This window comes from Xenopus tropicalis, chromosome 4, assembly GCF_000004195.4.
Source record: "Xenopus tropicalis strain Nigerian chromosome 4, UCB_Xtro_10.0, whole genome shotgun sequence".
NCBI lineage: Eukaryota > Metazoa > Chordata > Amphibia > Anura > Pipidae > Xenopus > Xenopus tropicalis.
This window is the reverse complement of record NC_030680.2, coordinates 88,920,907-88,943,993: the sequence shown is the minus strand read 5'-3', so window position 1 is coordinate 88,943,993 and position 23,087 is coordinate 88,920,907. Positions and strand designations below refer to the sequence as shown.

At 36.2% G+C, this 23,087-nt stretch overlaps 1 long non-coding RNA gene across 1 annotated transcript; it reads left to right on the top strand.

The window, feature by feature from the left end:
- The first annotated feature begins 15,554 nt into the window (after nt 1–15,554).
- LOC116410215 lies at nt 15,555–19,306 on the top strand. Its single transcript, XR_004222179.1, has 3 exons — nt 15,555–15,855; nt 16,986–17,146; nt 17,948–19,306. It is a non-coding gene; the product is annotated as an uncharacterized LOC116410215 (long non-coding RNA).
- Nucleotides 19,307–23,087: the final 3,781 nt, after the last annotated feature.

Here is a 23,087-nt window from a genome sequence, read left to right as displayed (position 1 = left end):
ATAGCAGATTTACTCAATATAACTATAGAGGGTACTATACACTTTAACTTAAACTCCGTCAGCCATATGATTCCAATTCGCACCCTATAAGGTCTTTTGGCTGCTTGCAAATGAGTGACCTTTTATGGACTGACAGCATATCGGACTCACAATAGACCTGTTTAATAGAAATGAAAATATAGTTTCAAGTGCGTGGTCCCTCAAGCTAACTACTCTCACATGGTACAACTGATTTCTTTAGAAGAAAGGTTAGGAGTTTTCTCCCTGGTTTTAATTGTTTGTGGCTTTGTTTTTAAAATGGCCTATTGATCATCAGGTCTTTACTAGATCTTAAAAATGATATTTAAGAACTTATAACACCCCCCAAAACTATGATACATATACAAATGCAGGAATACGTGCTGTGAAGCTTAGTGTGCTTCATTTGCAGCTGAATATTGCATTATGGTAAATAAATGCAGAATTAAACTATGAATTATAATAGCATAATGATGCAACTAATGATAACTAATATCATAGAACACAACATGAATAATAGCACATGAAATTGCTGCAGAAACATTGTAGGATAAAAAGATCTTCACCTTTATGTTAGTATCCTTTACTAAACAACTGTGAAAATAATCTGCACTTGTTTCCTGGCAAATGTCCAAAAGCAAAACCATGAACATGATTTATCCAGAGACACTGCACAGTGAGAAGCCAGTCCTATGCTGTATTTTTAAGCAAATTTGTTAGAAATATTGGTCTGTGCTTCACTGCACTTGCCACCTGATCATGCTCACCACATAGGTGGAAATGCAATCAACTATGTCAGAAATGTTAAAAACTTTAATTAGTTGAAATTGTTTTTTTAAGATAGATGGGATATTCTGACAATTGATATATCTCTACATCTGTGCCTACTTTGTAAGATGTTAGAAGTGAAGTTAATAGGAGTTACCTGCATGGGATCTGGAGCCATTGGGATCTAGGTTTTACTCCTACTTTAAAAATCTTATGTTTAAGACTATAATAAATAGCATTTGTCCGTGAAGCTTTAAATACACATTACTAGAAAAGTGCACTCTTGTTGGTGATTTATATCTTGTGTTCATGATTTATATTGCATAAATAAGAAGAGCCACATTCCATGATAAAAATGGTATCTCCTCATTCATCTTAAGATTTAACCCACAGACTTCAGTCGAGTTTTGATGAGATAAGCAGAGAAGCAGAGAAGATATGTTTTTCTGAATGGATTGTATCTGGCCCAATGTTATGTAGCATCACTGTATGGATGGTCAATGTGAATTACGGGATTCTTTATTTTCAATGTCAGGCCTATTTAGATGAGATAAATGTTGAGAGTCTGGCCTAGTTTGTCTCATTTACAGCTTTCAAATTATTATTCAACTGTGGAATTAAAAAGTTTTGTCTCCTCATTCAGAACAGGGCACAGAACCAAATGTGCATTTTCTTTGCAAGATATAAAATCCAGTTTCATTGGCTCTGAAGCCACTGAAAGTAAATGGCACTTTTACAAAAGGTGCTACAGCCACAATGTATTACTAAATTATATTAATAGGGATGTCCTGAGACTTTACTGATCTCATGCTCAACAGCTACTATAGAAATGTCACTCATATAGTAAAGCAGAACTGTGCTAATTGCTATATTTATGACTTCTAATGTGTACATATTAACATACTCATATCAGTAGCATATTATTTATGTATTTTTAGACATGCAATTAACATATCCTTCAATGCAGAAATACTTAAAATAATGAATATTTGATTCAGTTAGACAACAAAAAAGAATTATATTACTTGTAATCAAAGTTATAATCAAAGAGAGAGGACACAGGTGCTCCTAGGTAGGCATGGGAGAAAACTTCTTCATTAGGGCCCAACATCAAGGAAATTGTGTATCCCACAAGGCAACTCAATGCACTTACCACCAAGATTACAGGCATCTCCTCCTGGTTATGAGCAGATATCTATTCTGATCTTCGCCTACAAGTTCCACCCTAGTTAGGACAGTAATGGGGGAATGTAGTATAGTTTGTCAACGGGAAAAATGTTTGCAAAAAATGTGTAAACTCGCTGCGAATCCATGCCCGGTGAAAAGAAAATGCTCATCACTAACTTTTTTTTAACAATTACACCATCTTCAAGCATGTCTTAAACATTTACAACACGCAATAAAAATTTGCAATGCAATTAAAGTCTAATGAACAATATCACATTCTTATTTGTGCTCGATTTTGTGTTGTTGTATTGTGTTTTTTGTTTATCCTTTTGACTTTTGGTTTGGCTTCCAGATATCCACAATTTTGAGATACATTGTATGTCTATATTGTTATCTTTATTTGCTGAGGTGTTATATTCACTGTGTTTTATCATAATAGGGGTATCATATGGGACCAGAAGAAACTCTGTTATACTATTCTACAAGCAGCCATACAGCCAAAACTTGTAGCTCAGAAAATGTCCTTCAGGCAGCTGCATTGGTACTGAACTAGCTATTGCGAATCTGACAATTTGCCGAGATCATAGAGGATGATAGAAGTCAGATGTAGAAATCAATGGCATATGTCCCTTTTATTCCCTGGAGGATCCTTCTCTTGCTTCAAAACTTTAGAGGTTTTGGATGTGTGACGTTGGATTTTTGTGCAGTTTTCATGTGACAAGTGAAAAGCATGTAAGCATGGATCAACTGTATAAAGAGCTATGTATAACACTTGCCTGTAAAGTAGGGTGGCACAAAAGAAAATATTACCTAAAAAAACAAGTTTGCAAAATGCAGTCAGGTGAGACCAAGCCAAAACCTAAAAGAAGGAAAAGATAGAGCTTTTAGGCCAATGTTCTGTAATTCTATTACTGCCCAAACCTGAAAGAAAAAAAAAACACGTGCCTAGAGCAATGCATGGTGGTGGGCTGCTTTTCATCAACAGGATCTGGGCATCTTGTTAAAATAGAAATAAGTAGGTTTTGCACAAAATACAGTGATATACTGTAAAATAACCCATTCCTATGTGTAAAAACTTTCTTGAGAGAAGGTTCATCTCTCAGCAGGACACACAGTTCACCCTGGAGTACTACAAGAACAAAAAGGTGAAGGTCCTGCCAATAAAGCTCTGATCTTAATCCAGCTGAGAATCTGACTGCAGTATTTTTAAAACTGAGGTACACAAGTGTCATCCAACAACTAAATAACAGGGAGAAAACATCTGCCAGAAAAGACTGGCCAAAATAATCCCTAGAGCTGCAAAACATTTTTTTCTAACATAATTTGTTACATTACAAAAAAGAAAATCTGGGGTTTGATTCACAGTGTCTCAGTGTCATGACCCAGTTTTATAACATTTTTTACTTAAAATGAAAGAAGTAACTAAGGGGGGATGAACACTTTTGCAAGGTGCTGTATGTAAATATATTTACTGCCCTTCATTTTTTCATTTAGGATAGGGTTTCTCATTTTTATTGGATACAATGAAAACTTACAGTTGCTTTTTTATTTTTGTTACATCGAAAGTAAACAATTACTATACGGCTTCTTACCCTTTAAGATGAGACACTATTCTATACATTAATATAAATACTGTATATTTGCCGATCAGCTTTCACAAAACCTGGGACAATACAGTCAGGAATAATCACAGATTAGTTATGCTGAATATATTGAAACTATAGATAAACTAATGATTTCTGTGTGTATTCAGATTTGGCTAAATTGGCATGCAGTGTTTATGTTGCGTACCCTAGGAACCTTCAGTGTATTTCACAAATAGTGTTATGATTCTTGTGTGACTTTGTGAAATATTTAATCAAGGGCTTTATTGTAGCTGTTTATTTGACTAATTAGACATTTAGCTATGGATAATAATTAGAGACGTGTTTATATCCCTCTGCAGTAGAGCTAATTGTCACCTAATGAAGCTTCCTTGATAGTTGAGAAATAGAAAAATGAGCTTATTCCTTTTCCTTAGAAGCCACAAGACCTTGTGTGATGTCACTTAGTCAGATACAGAATTTTACATGAGAACCACAGAGCATGTGATGCTTAATCCCACAAGCAATGACTCCAGCCATATATTTACCAGCCTAAATTAATAATTCTTTCCATCTGATCCTGGCTGAAAGCAAATAAAATGATACACAAATGCGGGTAGATATTGTTTGTCATATTTATACAATAAATAATGTTTTTGTATTTTCTGAATTATTATAAAATGCTTTAGGTGGTAATGGTTCAACTCTCTGCTAAGCATGCATCTGAAGGTGAGTAAGGGCCTAGGGCCACACTTTTCCCTTTTCATTTTCCATGTGACAATCACATACAGGCGACAGGCAGATGGAAGTGCTAGATGAACAGCCGTGTGTAAAAGGGACAGCACTGCCTCTAACTCATCCCTGACATATTCAGATGCTTGCATTGCTCAAGAGAGGAACAGTAACATGGGAGGCAGAAGTTGTAAAATGAACCTAAAGACTGGAGTTTAGATGTTTAGAAAATACACATTATTAAAATGTTACTCCATAAATGTGTATGAATAGTGAAGCCGGCACTTGCCTGAACACCCACCCACTGACTGACTGACTGACTGCAGAATATTTGGTAACGCACTTTGACAGAGACACTTGTACAGTGACACATACACCGAGTGACATGAAAACCATTAGTCACAGACTACAATAAAGCAGTGGCAAAATCACTCAGTCACTTAAGCCCTAAGGATGACTAAATCAGTGACATTTCCATTAAAGGAATGACATAATACTAACAAAGGGTGATTGAAGCAAAGTTATAATTACTTAACAGCTTGTGAGGAGACTAAATAGACAAGCAAACAGCACACTGCACTTCCTAGAGTCTGTTTCTCACCCTGTTACCAAAAAAAGATTGTCTTTATATTGGGGACATTTATATTATATTAAAAATCCATAAAGATCAAGAAGTGCATTCTTGTTACATGAACATGCAATAGTAACTGTATTATCTAGTTTTGTAATCTCCTTCTGAATTGGGTTTTAATTGCTTTGACAAGGGGGCTGCTCAATTGACCCTTCGATTTCAAACATCCCTCTGAACCCCATGGGTTACGTACCTTAATGAAACACCAGGAGCCAGAAATGGGTAAAATTGGCACAGCATTTATTCACATTTAGCGATGAGCAAATTTTTTGGCAGGCATGGATTCACTGGGAATTTCTCAGCGAAAATCCTCTGTGAAAAAATTTGTTGTGAGTCAAAAAAATTTGTAATCAAAAATAGGCATGGTCACATCGAGAAAAGACCCCCGCAACAAAAAAAAATCACGTGACAAATGCGTTTCACTGATTTTTTGCCGTTTCACGAATTTTTCTATAATTTACCACATTTATCAGCAAAGTGAAATTGGACAGATTCGCTCATTACTCTTCACATTTTATCAAATAAATAGGACCTTGCAAGCCTCACCCCAAGGCAATATTCAAAGCCAGAATTCCATAAGAAATCGCTACTATGCTTTGCCGTTCCTTACTGAAGACTTCAGCACTATATCATTATATCTACCACTGAGCATTAGGCTGCCTCTACCTACAGAGAGGATGGCCCCAAACTCTGCTACCAGCAGGAGCTAAATCTGCCACCATGAGAGAAGTTCAGCAGCCCTGCTACTGGTCCTGAATCTGCAGGGTCTCTATGATGAAATGAAATCCAAGCAGGCTGTCACCTAGCACAAGTGGTAGTAGCGTCTGTATCAATCAACCCACCGAAAAAGAGAGAACCTCCTTTCTCCGTCTTCTAAAATTACCCATGCAGTACTCTGGCAAGGTCCTACAGCTGCTGTGACAAATAAAACTTAAAATACATTATCATATCATATCCTTGATCCAGGGAATGTTTCAGATCGCCATTGGGGTCAGGAAGGAATTTTTTCCCTCTTGAGGAATAATTGGCACTGGCTACAGGCTGGCTTTTTTGCCTTCCTCTGGATCAAGAGTGGGTACACTGTTTTGATCCAGAGAAAGGCAAAAAATCCAGCTATATATATATATATATATATATATATATATATAGCAAGACAGTGAGCCGCACACACAGGGACTTAGTTAGAAAGCAAAAAATGTATTAATAAAAAAAATATATATATTATATATATATATAATATTTAAATATGAAATCTCTCACAAATACAGCAAACTCCAAAATATCTATATAAAATATTTTCATAACAATAACCTTATCTTAAGACATTAACATTTAGAACAAACTGTTAAATGCTATTGCCTCTTATAAAACATATTTTACTGAAACATTCTCCTTAATTTTTCTATCAAGTAATATCTTGCTTGAGCTAGCCAGTTTAACTTCTATAAAGTGCTTAATGTTTCTCTATAATACAACATTAAACCCAAATGTCTTTAGAGATTCAGTAATACCTCTATTCAGCCAAGGGTATTGCATGCATATATTGCAACAGTACAGCGTGGAGTTCATTTTTTTACTAATGGAACTAGTAAACATTCAGATAACACCAACCATGAAAGGGTCCCTTTCACTGTGCAATGTGTATACCAGGCTCTGCATATGTTCTATACCCACAAGTCTGTTCCCATACCCTTACAAGGCCCTAGCTGCCTGTATCAGACCAATAGTTTCCCCATGGAGTAAAAAAATGTATTATGGTGCATTTTGTAAATGTTTGTAAACTATTAATTACACCAAGTTTTCCTTATAAGAAACTTTGTATTGTACAGGTATTTGGACCTATTATCCAGAATGCACAGGGACCTGGGGTTTTCTTGTCTTAGGGATCTTTCTGAAATTTGGATCTACATACTTTAACTATTACTAAAAAGTAATTTAAACATTACATTACCCAATAGGATTGTTTGCCATTAATATGGATCCATGCAGCTTAGTTAACATTAAGTACAAATTGCTGTTTTATTATTACAGAGAAAAGAGATATAATTTAAATGTTAAATTATTTACTTAAAATGGAGATGGCATTTCTTTAATGCTGACCTTTCTGGATAATGGGTTTCCTGAAAATGGGCCCCATACCTGTACACCCTTTGTGCCAAACAGTGCACAAATACACTGGAACAGTACAAATATGGTCAGTAGGGAACAGCATCTCATCCATGTCAGTAGAATTGCATATATTTTATTATTAGTTATGTTCAAATCCTGCTTGGCTTTGGCTACCAAACAACTTTTTTGACACAACCACAATGTATTTGACGCAATGGCAACTTTTTGATGCAACTGCAACTTTTCCTTACTCTGTGAATTTTTTTTGCGCCTAATTTTTGCACTTGTTTCATGAAAAAATGAAATGCCCAAAGGTGGCTAGGTTTATGCATAGAATAAAGAATAAAACCAAAATCTCAAAATTCCAGAAACAAGTGCTAATGTTGGTTTTTTGGGGTGCTGGCACAGTCCTCACCTGGCACCCCTCTCCCTGGGTCTGCTGTTGTGTATTTATAATACTTTATTATCATCCTTCTCTTGTCTGATGCAGGATGGTTACTTAGGAGTCACTCATAATATGGAAAAGGTTCTTAAGGCTGATTTTACTAACTAGCAACCACAAGTGAGAATGAGGTAAATTGTGTGCATATTGCTGCTATTTATTATTTGATATTTTCAGCAAGCAGTTGAGATGCAGGTTTAAGCGTACCTAAATGCATTTGCTAATTGATTCCATTATATTCTGAGTGGTTGTACTGCGTTTTCCTGCATTTGTGTCATCGTGATTTTTTTAGATGCAACATGTGCCATCTTCTGTGCTTGATGCTCGTTCATAAATTCAATAGAATAGAGAGTTGCGTATAAACACATACTATGCCTTTTGTAAACTCATTAAAAAAAACTATGAGCCTTTACTCTTCACAAATGAAAGTTAAACATTCACTTTATTACATATCCATTAAAAACTCCCTACAATTAACCTTAACACATAAGGGGTCAGTGTAGCTTTTAATGAATATGTAATAAAGTTAATTTTTAACTTTAATTTGTGCAAATAAATGATTAGGCTCAGTGTTTTCTTGTTTATATGAATGTAATTAATTATGTTCAAAGGTCCAGGTGCGCGGTGGCTGATCAGGTTGCCTAGGGTTGCTTTCCAAAGCTACTTCCAAGTTAGCTTCACTGCTGCACTCTCTTCAAACACTGCCTCTCTCCAGGCACAGTCACAGGTCCCTTGGCACGCGCTTTTTCTCTCAAGCTCAGGCACTCTGCATCTCTTTATCAGACACTCCCTGTCTCTCAGGTTCAAGCTCCATGGCCCTCTCTCAGGTTTCCTCTCACACACCAGGAACAACCAGGACTCTGCATCTCTTTATCAGACACTCCCTGTCTCTCAGGTTCAAGCTCCATGGCCCTCTCTCAGGTTTCCTCTCACACACCAGGAACAACCAGGACTCTGCATCTCTTTATCAGACACTCCCTGTCTCTCAGGTTCAAGCTCCATGGCCCTCTCTCAGGTTTCCTCTCACACACCAGGAACAACCAGGTCTCTCCTTCAAAAACACAGGACAGACCCGTCTCCTCCCGTATGGTCTCTCACTGAGTTTTGCCATTTGTCTATTCAAGTTTGTATTTCACTGAAAAACACAGGACAGACCCATCTCCTCCAGACATCCAAGGAATAGCCCATAGGTGTGTGAACAAACCCCTTTTACCTCTATAGGTAGTTCCTCTCTCAGTTGCCACTGTAGTTACCTGACTGAGAGGGAATACTAACCACATTAACCCATATCATGCACCTGAAGTGCACAATTTCCTGTACATTTTTAGCAAGACAGATGTGATTTCTAAACACACTGTCACTACAGTATATAGAGAGAGATTCTTTTGTAGACTTGCAGTAGGCAAGGCAAATTTCCAAATCAGCTCATTAGGCCACTACTCAGACTTTTGTAAATTAGTACTAAGTGGCCCAGCTCTTTTCAAGTCAATATATCAGCCGGGGGTGAGTGATTTTAGTCACTTTCACTAATATTGCAGACAAGGAGAATGTATTTCTGTAGTGGAGATAAACCAAGCATTTAAATGTCACATAGCTTAGTTATTAATAGTTTGACATGCTGTTTTGCCATCCACGTATTCATGTTCCCAATGGAATAAGGTAAAAGTTCTTTCCAAATAGGAAATCAATAAGGTTTAACATGGAGACTAAAGTATTTATTTCACAGAACCAAATATTTTTTCAACTTGTCTAGATATATTGTGGGACTTCTTTTGTTTTTCTGTAGTCTAAAATAATGGTTTAAGTTCATGGTACTGCTTTATTATTATAGAGAAAAATTAAATTTTCTTATAATGGGGTCTATGGGGTCTATGGCGTTTCCGGATAATGGATCCCGATCTGAGTCCAATCTGATATGAAGTGGAAAACCAATTAATGGTCAAAGCATATAATTACTGAAGTAAATATAAATAAGGATAAAATTCCCATAATATTTTCTGTGTGCATCCACTCCTTCAGGGTAAATGATCTTTCATTTACCATTTAATTTATTTATTTTATTTATTTTTTTAATACATCAAATACCTTTATGCCACTTTTAGAAGTGAAAATCAGGTCCATAGACGTAAATGTGCTATTTGTAAAGCAGACATTTTATGACTGGGTGTAGGTGTTGCTATTGAACTTCGTCTTCTACTGATTAGAACCAAGAAAAATGTAAACTAAAATTTTGGTTTGAATAGAGGGAAAGTTTTCCCTGGCTCTCTTTTGATATGAACTGTCCAGGAAACAGGGACAGTATCAGTTGTTTGCAGACTAAGCTTTAATTAATGTTATTCTGTAGTGACACATGATTCTGGGCAGAGCTGACACACAAGGCTCGCTGAGCGCAGCATGCTCTCACGTCAAGAAGACACAAGCGTAGAGAGGAGATTAGGGAAAGAAGAAGAGACAGGTACTGAGTTGGAAGGGAAGCTCAGAACATTATTTCATGACAGGCAGAGCTATAATACAAACAAAATGCCAGGTTGCTTATAGTGTAATCTCCAGGGTGCCAGAATTTTGTGGAACTTCCCTTCAGGTATCATATATAGATAGATTTTGTAACTTAATTAGACATCTTTTCTTTAAGGGTTTCTATCAAGATTTTTATGCTGCACTTTTTATTTCTAAATTACACTGTTTACATAGCAAATAATTCACTCTGCCATTTAAAATTTTATTCTTGAACCAAAAAAAGTATTTTTTGTAGTTGCAATACTGGTGTGTAGGCAGCCATCTCAGTGCATTCTGCCTGAGTCTGAGCTTTCAGAAGGAGCCATCGCTACACATTAGAACTGCTTTCAGGTAAACTATTGTTTGGTAATCTACTTTCATGTAACTGGAGGAGTCCCAAGCGGACTTGGATTTCTTACTATTGAGTGCTATTCCTATATCTACTGGGAGCTGCGATCTTAATCCCTTCCCATTGTTCTGCGGATCGGCTGCTGGGAAGGGTGATATCAACTCCAACTTGCAGCTTAGCAGTAAAGTGTGACTGAAGTTTATCAGAGCACAGATCACGTGGCTGTGGCACCCTGGGAAATGAAGAATATGGCTAGCCCCATGTGAAATTTCAAAATTAAATATAAAAAGATCTGTTTGTGTTTTTGAAAACAATGCAGGTTTCTGCTGGAGAAGCTCTATTAACTGGTGTGTTTTGAAAAAAAAAAGTTTTACCATGACAGTATTCCTTTAAATTCTCATGGACCTCAAAAGACACATTACTTTTTAATATCCTGTATTCATCTCCTTTATAAGAAATAAAACAATAGCTTTAACAAGTTCAGGGTTGCAGGCCTGCTATTTAATGAATCTGTACCTATTGAATCTCTTTGTAATTGTGATGTTTTCCCAAGTTGTTATATTTATGCTTACATCGGTTGCAGAGTAGTGGGGTTGCCTGGTTAGGTAAAAGAGTTCTTTTTCTCTATAGTAAGTCATTTAATCTACAACTTCTAAAACTGTGGGAACCAAAATCAGTGGAGAGGTGGGAAACCAGAAGATCATTTAGGTTAATATTTATGTATGTGTAATTGTATTTATATAACACTACTAGGATACACAGCATTCCATGATTTTACTACATTATAATAAATAAATGAGGAAAATAATAAATATGTATACATTTGCAGAGATAAAGCACCATGTGGTAAGAAACAGAACAGGAAGGAAGTCCCTGCCACAGAGCTTACAATCTAAGTGGGTGCACAGGCAAACATAGGCACAAAGGTTTGGGCATAGGCCCTTAAATGCCAAGACAGGACAAGATATTGTAATTAAATATTTTTTTATTGCTGTAGATACCCAGAATTCCTGCCAAAAAGCCAATGAGGGTGATATGTGGGGGTGACGGTTTTCATATTATACCTACGTAAATTAAAGCAATTAAGCGTAATCTTTCCCTGTCACCACCCAGTGTATTGGCAGAATGATCTGAATGTCTCTCCTTTAAGGGTCAAAAGGATGCCTTTCAATACACTCATTATAGAGAAACGCAATCTGGACTGTAAAAAATGGACAGAAGCATTGTGAGGGGTAGATATCCTGAGATATCCACCAAAGAACTTTTAGTTGTGTCAAAAAACAACTGGAACAAGACACTTGAGAGTTCTTGACATGTTAGCAAATGTAACCTATTTGTTGAAGGGAAATGTATAAAAGGGAATCTAAACCACTAAGCACTGCATTGTATATATATATATCACATAAAACTTTCAATATATAAAAACTGTTCCATATAAAAAAAAATTCTCAAGATTTTTACTACCAAATGTGCTGTTGGATAATCCCATATAGAAAAACTGCCTTTTTTTAGAACTTATCTCCACCCTTGGGTATTGTTTGGCTCTGTGCTCAATTACAGGGCACACATACATGATAGTTTATATCAGACAATAAAGGAACAGAACTGTGTTTTTTTACTCCCACACTTCTTCCTGTTACAGTTAGAGCTGCATTATTTCCTGTCAGGTGATCTCTGAGGGAGCACGCAGCCCATCACTTAATGGTGGCTCAAGGGAAAGGATGTATAAGTGCAAAATTTACTGATATTTACTGACAACTGCGTATGATTCTTTGATAGGTTGCTTATTCTGATATAAATTATCCGGGGGTTACGTTTTTGTCCTGATGGGATAGTTTTTTGGTTTCATTTATCTCTTAATTTTTTCTTCTGCTCTTCTTTCTTTCATCTTTACAATTATCTGCCATTTCTTTGATTATAAATCATTGCATTTCCCTTCTGCTTCCCCCCTTTATCTAATCTTTTCTCACTTCTCCTATTTCATTTATGCTCACGTTTTTATTTCCTTTTATCTATTGGTATGGTCTCTCACTGAGTTTTGCTATTCGTCTATTCAAGTTTGTATTTCACTGAAATTCTTAAACTTTTTAAAAAAAAAAATAGTTTAAATCATGTTATTTCCTTTGTGTAGTCTGTTTCTTTTGTGTCTCCTGTTTCAGCATTGTTGTCGCAAATTCATCAATTACGTTTTTACACCTGCTTTTCCGCTACAGTTAATCTCTTCTGAGTGGGAAGTTAATTTATACAAAATTTATAGGCTGCTTCATTTAAAGAAACGCTTGTCCTAGGGCATTGGTATTTGCAAAGAAATAAGTTAACTTTCACTGGATTGTGACTCAAGATCATTTATGATTCTCTAAAAATACAGCTAGGAAAACTGTGATTAAAAAAGCCAAAAGCAATTTGGAAGACGAACAATGCAAAAACGATGGTAATAGTTCCAGCTAATGAGGATAGAGAATGTTTAAATTAAATATATGGTATTAGTATTTATGGGGAAATAACCCTAAAAGGGTTTATTTACAACAAACCCAGGCAGCAGTGAAGGATTACTAAGGAACACAAAAGCATGACCCTTAGTGCTCATTCAGGAAACACTTCTGTCCAGGGTCCGGTAAAGGGCAACAATGTGGCCTGTGTCTGCTGGTGCTACCTGGTGTACAAATTAGCGGGTTGGAAGGTAAGAATGACTTTATTCCTTCCACCCTCCCTTTATGGAGGCATCCACTGGTCTCTGTGATCTAAAATTTGATTCTATTGGTTGGTATATGTTAAAGGAAAAGGAAAGCCATTTTTACTGCCAATAGTTTTGCCACATTAGTGCCACCTAGAACACTATATTTATTCAGCAGAAAGCTTTACTATACTTGAGTAAAGAGACCTAGAAGCTTCCTCCAATAGCAGCTGCCATTTTAGGTTGATCTTGGTAGGTTCCTGCTGCAGTTATAGCCATTGGAAGCTCAGATCACACATCCCTAAGGGAGGGGGGAGTGAGTTCTTATGCATTCTTATGGGGGGGGCAGGAGAAGGGATGGGGAGAGGGAGAGAGGACAGAACGGAGCAGACACATGCCCCAAACCTAAAAGAGAGGAAGTCTGATACAGAAGAACATGTTACTAAAAAAGGAGACAAGAAATCCTGTGTATCTTTGCTGTGAGTGCTTATGGCTGTATTTACATAGACCTTTCTGATAAAGCTTACTTAATTTTTACCTTTCCTTCTGCTTTAAATATTTCAAAAGTATATCATAAATGTATTTTTAGATCTCTCTCTTTTTCCAATTATTCCCCAAAAGTGGCTTGTAAGCCTTTCAGTAGATACTTGTTTGTTTTTTTTTTTTAAAGAAGAGACAGTTGACATTTATTTCTGTGGTAGTTATTGCTAATTATAACTAATATGGGAGGTTTTTAATATTTTTTGTAGGGAGTTAATGGCTATTCAGTTTTATCAGTGAGTTTTATGGATTGAAATCCTGAAGAAATTCCCAATTTGAACTAATTATATCTGCCACGTAGTACATACATATAAAGCTCAAAACAGGGTTGTGGGATTTTTTTTTGAGCCATTATTTCCCTAACCAAAAGCATGTTTTCCATGGATGTATTATTCTATTTTTTTATGGTACATATTTCCAGAGGACATCATTATTAGGCTTTTGCCACAAAAACCTTTTGAGGTTATGTATTAAAATGCGCTACGTTTGCCTAGGAGCAGTAACCCATTGCAACCAATCAGCAGATAAGATTTACTGGTCACCTAATTGAAAACAAACATCTGATTGGTTGCTATGGTTTACTGCTTCTGGGCAAACTTAGTGCCTTTTATTACATATGGGGGTTTGTGTGTTTGGATGCACTCTTGCTGTTCATGTTCCATTATTAGTGTTATTTTTAAAGACGTATTTTGCAGGGGTGCTGTGTTGATATCAGGATAGTCATAGCGTAAGATTTAAGGGATTGTTTTAATAGTTTTTTTTCTGCCAAACCAAGATAATTTTGTATGTTTCTGTTCCCCAAGTATTTTCTTGACCTTAGCACGTAAAGGTTGGAAATTTAATTTAAATAACATTGCCAGTCCTTTGGAACCACAGTGCCTAAATAATTGATTGCTGTGTTATTCCATTTGAATTGAATGTTTGAGGAAATTATGTGTTGTGTTCAGGCCCCTAGGTTAATGCACATAGCTTCAGACTTACTCTGGTTAATTTTAAAGTACATTTTTCAGGTTTTGTGTCCTTGAGGTAACAAATGTAGGAATGCTACATAGAAGAAAGCCTTTTCCACTTATCTTTGAATATACTAAGCAGATGCTAAGTGTGTGCAAGAGACATTTATAATGACTCCTGAGGTTCAGCTGTTTAACATCTCTGCCTCTGCTATGTTAAGCAAGCCCAACCATTACCCTTTTCTGCGATTCCTATATAAAGGTGTGGAATTTATGTACTGTATTTTACTCATGTTCTACCATTGTCCACATAGCTTTCCATTTTTGGTGTGATTTTTTATTCTTGCTAAGCAACGGTCCAATGAACCTACAAAGAGAACATTACAGTTGGTTCTTAGTATGTAACAATGAATTGATTAAGATGCAGCTCAAAAAGTTTTTCTTTTTTTTAATGAAAAGACAGAATATTGTAATGCACATTTGTGATGCATTATTACATTTCCTAGTTTAGTGTATCTGCAAAATGATAGCCAGTGGGGAGCTGGCTTGTATAAAAGTCTATTATTGGCAGGACAAATAAATTAAGCAGAGAGTTATAACTGAAGTGTAAAATGCTTTATGTTGATGAATAAACATAAAAGAAAGGTTAATAGTAAGCTGTAAGGTTGATGCCACATGTGGCGTTTTTACGCTGCGTATTTTCTCAGCCTACAAATGCCGCACAAGCCACACAGCCCCTGACTATGGCGTTTTTCAGCCTAGTACTCGTGACGTAGCAAATCCTGTTTCCATGGTGCTAATAGTGAGAAATAGCAAAAAACGCCATGTATTTCCACTAGGTCTGGCAGCTGCCTTTGTGTATACATAGGAATAGCTTGCTTTGCAAATACTGGCGTATTTCGGCCAACACAACACAAAAAATCCGTGCTAAGGCGTTTTCTAGCGTATTTACGCTTTGTGGGGTTTGCTTCGAGTCTTTCCAAGTTATTTCTATGGATGATGATATTGTGCGTTTTTCAGCCGCCGAGAGAATTAGAAAATACGCAGCGTAAAAACGCCTCGTGTCGCATCAGCCTTAGGATGTAACCCAAGCCTCACTCATCTGCCTCAAATTAAAAATCAATTGTATCAGTCAGTTGCCTTAGGCACATTCAGAGTTATCAGTCAATTTGAACCTCTTTAGTCAGATGCCTTTCATACCCTAATATTTGGAAAGACCAACTCTCAAAGATTTCATTGGACATCTCTTTTTTTAATTTAAAAAGTGAAACTGATTAGCTGATTATTTGTATCCTTCTATCACTGATTGCTTTACCATCTCAGTTTCAGGAACACGGCGGTTAGGATCACTCCACTTCTTTGGCAAGATGGCGATGTCATAGCGGCATTTTAAGGGGTTTGTATGCTTTTAATAATTAATTTTTAATAAAATGTGATTTTTGATTTTTTGAACTTTTGTGTTTGAGATACTTTTGGACTTTGTCCCATGGCCACAATGTCACATCAACTTGTCACTGTCACGTGACATCATCACATCAATCCAAGATAAATAGATGCCGAAATCCCGGGTTCAATGTCTGAATATAGGAGGAAGGGTATAAGTTTCTGGATGAATCTTAATTACTATTTTGACTTGATCTCCTGGTTCCTGACTTACTGCTTTGCTTCTGAGTACATTCATTGCTGCCCGCTTGACCTTTTGCCTAATTATGACTTTGAGTTTTCTTAACCTCTTGAAACCTCTGAATTCAGCTTCCTCATTGGTCCAGACTTGGACCAAACAGTCAGAAGTACAGGGAGCTTCCCTCATTATACAATTGCACAGTCATGAGCAGAGAGCACATAGAGTAACCTACTGGTTACTACCATGTGTAGTGCACCTGAAGGAAGAATGCCATCCATGTTCAGAAAGCTATTATGGTCTCAGGAGCCATTTGAAGCTATATGTTTCATGGCATAAGGCTAGTACAGAAAGCACCTAATTAAGCTATATTATTTCTGGCCTTAAGTTGTCCATAAAACACTGCAGTCAGTCCAAGATGTCTGCCTTCCTATACCTTCTTAAAGTCCTAGTAAATAAATGATTTAATCAGGTAACAAAATAGACGTTACAATCTAATATGAAAAACACCCTGTACAGTATATGAAAGGTAACTTTTATACAGCAAGATTATACAAGACTTTGGGATTTGTATAGCATGAAATTAGATTTTTTTTCTACCAGGTTCAAACCTTATTTATCTGCATTTCCCTCTCTGTTTCCCATCTACCTCTTTACATTGATATAACACCATAATTATAATAATTAAGCAGCAAATAGGCAGAGTTGAACAGCAATTGCTAAGGATACAGGTGGATTTGGATGCTTCAAGGACTGCATACAGATTTAGCTGTGGAAGCTCACCATTGCATAAGAAATCCTCAGCTAGCATAGAAAAGCAACCACTTAGCAGATTTGCTGCACATCTTATACCAATTGGCATTTATGCATTTCCACAATAAACATGATAAATATTTAATGTGCAGCTTTGCCGTGAACTACTGTTAACAACACAACAGTTTATGATGCAGAAAGGTGATGAGGAGCAGAGGGACCTGCCAAATGCTTGCCTCAGACAGATTTGCAATGACATGTCAGAGTGTGAAGAAAAGACTGAGGCCTCGTCCAGGGAGCTCATCTCACATAGGTAATAAAATATCTCAAGTAATGCAGCAGTTTTTATGTAGCCATTTTAGCAACGATATTGTTTGTGTAATAACAAGCAGAATTCTTTGTTGATTTAGAATCCTTGGCAATTCAACAGATGATGGGCTTTCTATATGAAAATGTCACTTGTATAACGGGTTGATACTGTATATTCTGCTTATCATGTTCATTTTATGTTCATTAAAATGTTTTAGACTTAATTCTACTAGATACTGTATATCATGACCTGGATGAATGAGAATCTTCATAGACATATTCATTAAAATATATTAGATTTGTTTATCCTGCTAACAGAGCCAAAGACTGTAATTAAACTGTGACCCCTGCTGCCCAAATATAACTGTGTGCTAGACTGCTTGCCCTTTTATAGACAGCTTTAAATTTTTAATAGCATTGCTCAGATATGGGAGGACCATTTCTGTTAAAGCATAACTATTGCAGAAATATATGGTAATTGCAGTACTACAGTACAGCTGCCCACAGCAAAGTTTTTCATATTTTTTTTTATAAATATTGGTGGAATATATTTGCCTTGAACGTGTACAGCATGTAACTTCAATGGGTAACTGTATTTGTTCCAAGTACATTGGTGCTTATTTACGCTTTCACAAAATTATTATTTTATCATTGTCATTTATTTATATAATGCCAGCAAGAGTTACAGAAATGCAATAGGAGGGCCCTTCTTATGTAATCTTAAATTCTAAAGCGCTTACATTCAGAAAGACTTACAATCTTAATGTTATGGATTTACTAATGCTTGATTTTTTTTTTGTTTCAGAAAAAGATGTAATTTTGACTCAATTTATTATGCATCAATTCTGAATAAAACACGCTAGCTAGAACCAGTCAAGGGAATTTAGAAGTCAACGGCAGATATCCATTTTACAACTGGAAGATCTTCCTTCACTTCGTGGATTTAGAAGCTAGTTTGTTTATGCTGGCTTTTGTGTGACAATACAAATAAGTCATGGTTCTCATGGGAAAAAAATAGAAAAAGTTGTAGTTTTTGCATTTTCTCTGACTTTTTTTTCATTCATGCCTTTCATTTCAGATTTTTTGATAAATGTCTGCTATTCACGGAAATAAGTTTAGCTGCGGTATCAAAAAAATATAAAACCATGACCACTTGGTCTTGATGAGTTGGATTGTGGGTTTTCTGTTTTTTAAACTAAGGGCTTTTGGGGAAACTACTGCTTCAGTACTACTAAACGGCTCAGAACTTAAGCAGAATGAAAGCACTATAACACAGTATGGAGGTACGCCTTTCCCTGCTCAGAGTATTGTAGTTAGACTTTCCTTGTCCTAGAGGGTCTGCTCGACTTTTAGGATTATGCAATATCTCTTTGGTAAGCGATTTGCGATAAGAGCCCTGAATCAAAAAGCAACACGACACACATGCTGCTAAGGAAACAAAGCAATAGGGGTTTGGGTCTGTAAATAAAGTGGAGAAGTGTTAAGGTTATACCACTTATCAGGCAGGCAGCAACAAAATTAGTCATCATGAGCAAACACTGGGGTATATTATTACATGATACTTGAGAATATTTGTTTTGTTTTTTTTCTGCCCCAAGATTATACACAGGAGGTAAATACATATTGGCTTAGATTTCTAAGAAACCAAATTTGATATTTTTTTCAGCAGACAGGTGGGAAAGAAATATAATTGAACCAATTTTGCCATACTATTGTATATTACTGGTAATTATGTAAAATATACAACTTCCAATGTAAGCCCATATGCCTGAATATGTCGCAAAATGGAAACCTTTCAATGTGCACCTAAAATTTTTTACATTGTTTTCATTTATGCCTGATTTATTGCATTTTAGTGCTGTTCTCTGTTTAAGCAATATATTCTAAGTTCTGCACTAGTCTCAAGCATCTTAAGCCATAACTTTAACTGTGGAAAGGGAAAGGCTGTTTTTATCCTAAATCAATTGTAATAAAACCTAAACAGTAAACTGTAGAGGCTGGAATTTAACAGTCTTAGGTGTATTTATGGGACCTTTTGATACATAAACAATCTGAATTTACTGTTTAACACTGAATAGAACACAGACATTACATATAAGTTTGTTGGGTTACTGGTCTGAAAGTGATATCTTTAAAATCAATAAAATATTTCAACCTGCTGGAATTATATTTTTAAGGCTCTGTAATTTGTTAGTTTTATATCTTTAGGATTCCTTCTTTAGACACAATTGTATCGTCAGTACTTTAAGACTGCAAAATGTACTTGAAATTTGAGCTTCCATTTAACTGATCAGGAAGGCAGTAAAAAGTGAAGTTTTAAAAAGGGTTGTTGTGCCTTCAAATGAATCTATTGATGTTGCGTGACAAATTTATTATGAGACTATTCTGTAACAGGCAATGTTTAAGAACATACCCACTTAAGCGCTTTCATAATGATCAGCTCTATTGGTTGTCTCAAAATGTTTCACCTTTATGTTTCATGAGGTATTACGTTCTGGTATTGAATAACATATAGTGATGAATTTTCCCAGGCATGGATTGGTGCCAAAATTCCACATGCAATCAGCAAATTATTTTAGGAGAAAAATTTGAGCAACAAAAAATTTGCAGAACAAAAAGGACCATTGATTTGAATCTATTTGGAGTGGGGAAAAAGTTGCAGCACATAAGAAAAAGTCACGGCACATATAAAACCATTAGGAGTAAGAAAAAATGGCCATTGACAGAAAAAATTGTCACGCGTAAAAAAAAATGTGCTTAAGAAAAATTTCTCCCATTGACTTTGATGCATTTTGTGAATTTTTCCAGCAGGTTTGCAAATTTTTCACCAAAGCAAAATGGGACAGATTCGCTCATCACTACTAACATAGCCTTGATCCTGCAATGCCCAGTGCAGAAATTTCCCAACCATAAGTGTTGGATCCCTGATGCTCCATCTTATATCTTCTCCTGAATACAGCTTACAGATATATATATATATTTCAGTTGGTAAGATACTTTAATAAGGCCTTAATATGATGACTTAATATGAAACAAACTATCTGTTGGTTAGGTATTTATTCTGAAGGTATATTTTTCCTTTAAATGAGTTATATCTCTTTACAAAATGTAGTGTAGTTCTTTATATAGCGTTAGCCAACCGACTGCATCACACAATATGTACACAGAGTTCTTTTTACCTGACATTTCTGTTCCTTGAAGGTTACCCTTCAAAGATATTCTGGGTCATTCTCCTTTAATGTCAGCAGCGGATTGCACTAAGGGCTGTGTTACCAAAATATTTCTCAGATCTTCCCAACTGATACTGTACTTTAGCTACATTCGCTGGAATCAGTTCTGCCGTTACTTTATCAGATTCTGTTCAGATACTAGCTGTACTAACTTCCCATTTCCTAAGATTTTCAGAAAGAACCTTATTCCTTGGATACAGCTTACAGCTTTATTTGTGAATGATTAAAGCACCAGCAGTAGCAGTATTTTCTCTTGGTGTCTATCAGTACAAACAACAAAATATTTGTAAAAGAAGAATGTAATCTTACATGCAACTTAGTGTGGGCTGAAACATATATGAGTATTTTCTTTAAAGAATATTTTATTTATATTTCCCATAATGCACCATGCCAGATTTTTTATTGCCTATTAGCTACTATGCAGTGCTGAGATATGTAAGAGCTTTGCTGGTATTTTGTTGTTCCCCTAACATTCTGCTATATTGCTTTTGCCCTGTGTAAACCTTAAATCTATCATAGTGGAAGCTGAGCTGCTTACTAATTGAATCTCCATTGACATTTTGTTATGGTATACTGTACATTCAGTTTCTTCTTATTCCCATGCTTTGCTGATAGTCTTGATGTTTAGAAATGAAATTATGGATATAAATATATTGCCATACCTGTACTTGTAGGATTTACACCTTTTAGATCTTGAAAAGAAAGAAGCTAATTGAAAAAAATCCTAGCTCAGATAAAAGATATATCTACCCATAAACCCCTGTTAGAGATGTAGTTGAGATACTCGGAAGGACAGGCCAACAGTTTGTTTATGGTGCTGGTATTAGCAAAAAAAAAAAAAAACAAACCTGCTCTGCCTGTGCATTAACATGAACATGTGAACCTTTCCAACAGTACTAATGGAATTGTTATTATCCTTTCTGTACACAGAACTGACTTGTTACGCAGCACTTTACCCACATTATTTTACAATTTTCACAATCCCTGCCCTGCTGGAGATTACAGTCCTACCATACTCACATATGATCCATTTTAAGAGGACTCAGAAAACCTAATGTGAGAGCACAGGGGGAAACCAAATAAACCTGCACAAGCAAGGGCTGAACATACAAACTAATCAGCAATAATTCATAGGCTCCAGCAAGGCAACAATCACTACCAATTACAGTGGCTGCGGAAAAATCTGCAAATTTTCACATTTTTTGTTAAAACTAAATGCTCTGTTCTGTAAGGGCAAAGTGGCAGGAGTGGATGGATAAGTACATAAAATATAGAAGATTACACAAGCAACCATTTGTTCACATACCATATTTTGCTGCTCAAAATGCAATGGTCACATATGTGAAAGGTTCAGCAACTGGAGATTGTCATAGCCAGCTTTATACAAGTATCCTAAAGGGCAGTATAACTTCTCAATGAATAGGGCCTGTGCTGAACACACTTTTGGGCTATTGATATAATGAAGAAATACATATTTTTATGTTATTTCTTACACTAAACAAGGCAACATATTAAATATTCCTAATTAAACCAATAGGCAAAAATGATGTTCAGTATTAGCCCTATCTATTGCAGTTAGGTTGAAAAGAGGGTATACTGCCCATCCATCTGTAAGGTGGGTTTCCTGCAGTTACTCTGGTTTTCTCCGACCAGGCCCGGATTTATGGTGAGGCCACAAAAGCCCGGGCCTACCTAGAGCGGCCTAAATTTAGGGGTGGCGTGCAGCCAAGCTGCATGAAAATTTAGCTCCCATAGAGCACTGTGAATGGGACGTGCAAAAAACTTCAGCGCAAATAAATGCACATGCGCGCAATCTGGGGGAGAACGATGCAGAGAAGGGGGCTGGCCTATGGGCGCTCTATAGTGAAATCCAGCGCTGCCTCCAACACTCCAAAATATACAGGCAGGTTAATTGGCTTCTGAAAATTTACCCTACTCTGTGCGAATGTCATAGGGACCTTAGATTGTAAGCTCCTCTGGGGCAGGGACTGATCTGAATGATGAATAATCTCTGTAAAGTGCTGTGGAAATGTGTGTCACTATATAGATAACAGAACATAAATAAATAAATAAATACATATATTTAATCAATAAAATAACACCAGCCTTTGCTGAACCTTCTTACTGGCCTCCTGCAATACAAAATGTATTGTCATTTTATTATGAAATTAAGATGTAAATGTTTGAAGGCTTGCATTTTTATTGGCAGTAGTAATATTTTATTTTCTCTTGGAAAACCTGAAACATTTAGAGTGACAGAACAAACCACATTCCTGGAAAAAAAGGAATCCCATGAATTGCTGTCGCAGATCTGCAGCAGAATATTAATACAAGACAAGAAAAGAGTAACACAGATAAGAAATAACTAATAAACTAGAAAACCACAGGAGGGCAAACATCAACAGAGAATGGTCATTTGAGACATCTTGCATTCAAATTTCAGGCTTGCATGACCTTGAACACCATTATTTTATGGGTTGCATGCTTGTAGTGCTTTAATCAGCTCATTTAGAAAGAAAGACACATGGACACATGTTTTTAATCATTTTGTTCTGAGGTAAGGTGGGATGCTAGCACTTGCCATGGGCAAGTATGTAAGATTGTGAGCTGGCACCTCTACACTTTTAGTAATTGAAGAACTACAGCAAAAACATTTTTTTAATGTATGACCTATAGTCTATTGGACCTATTATCCAGAATGCTTAGGACCTGTGA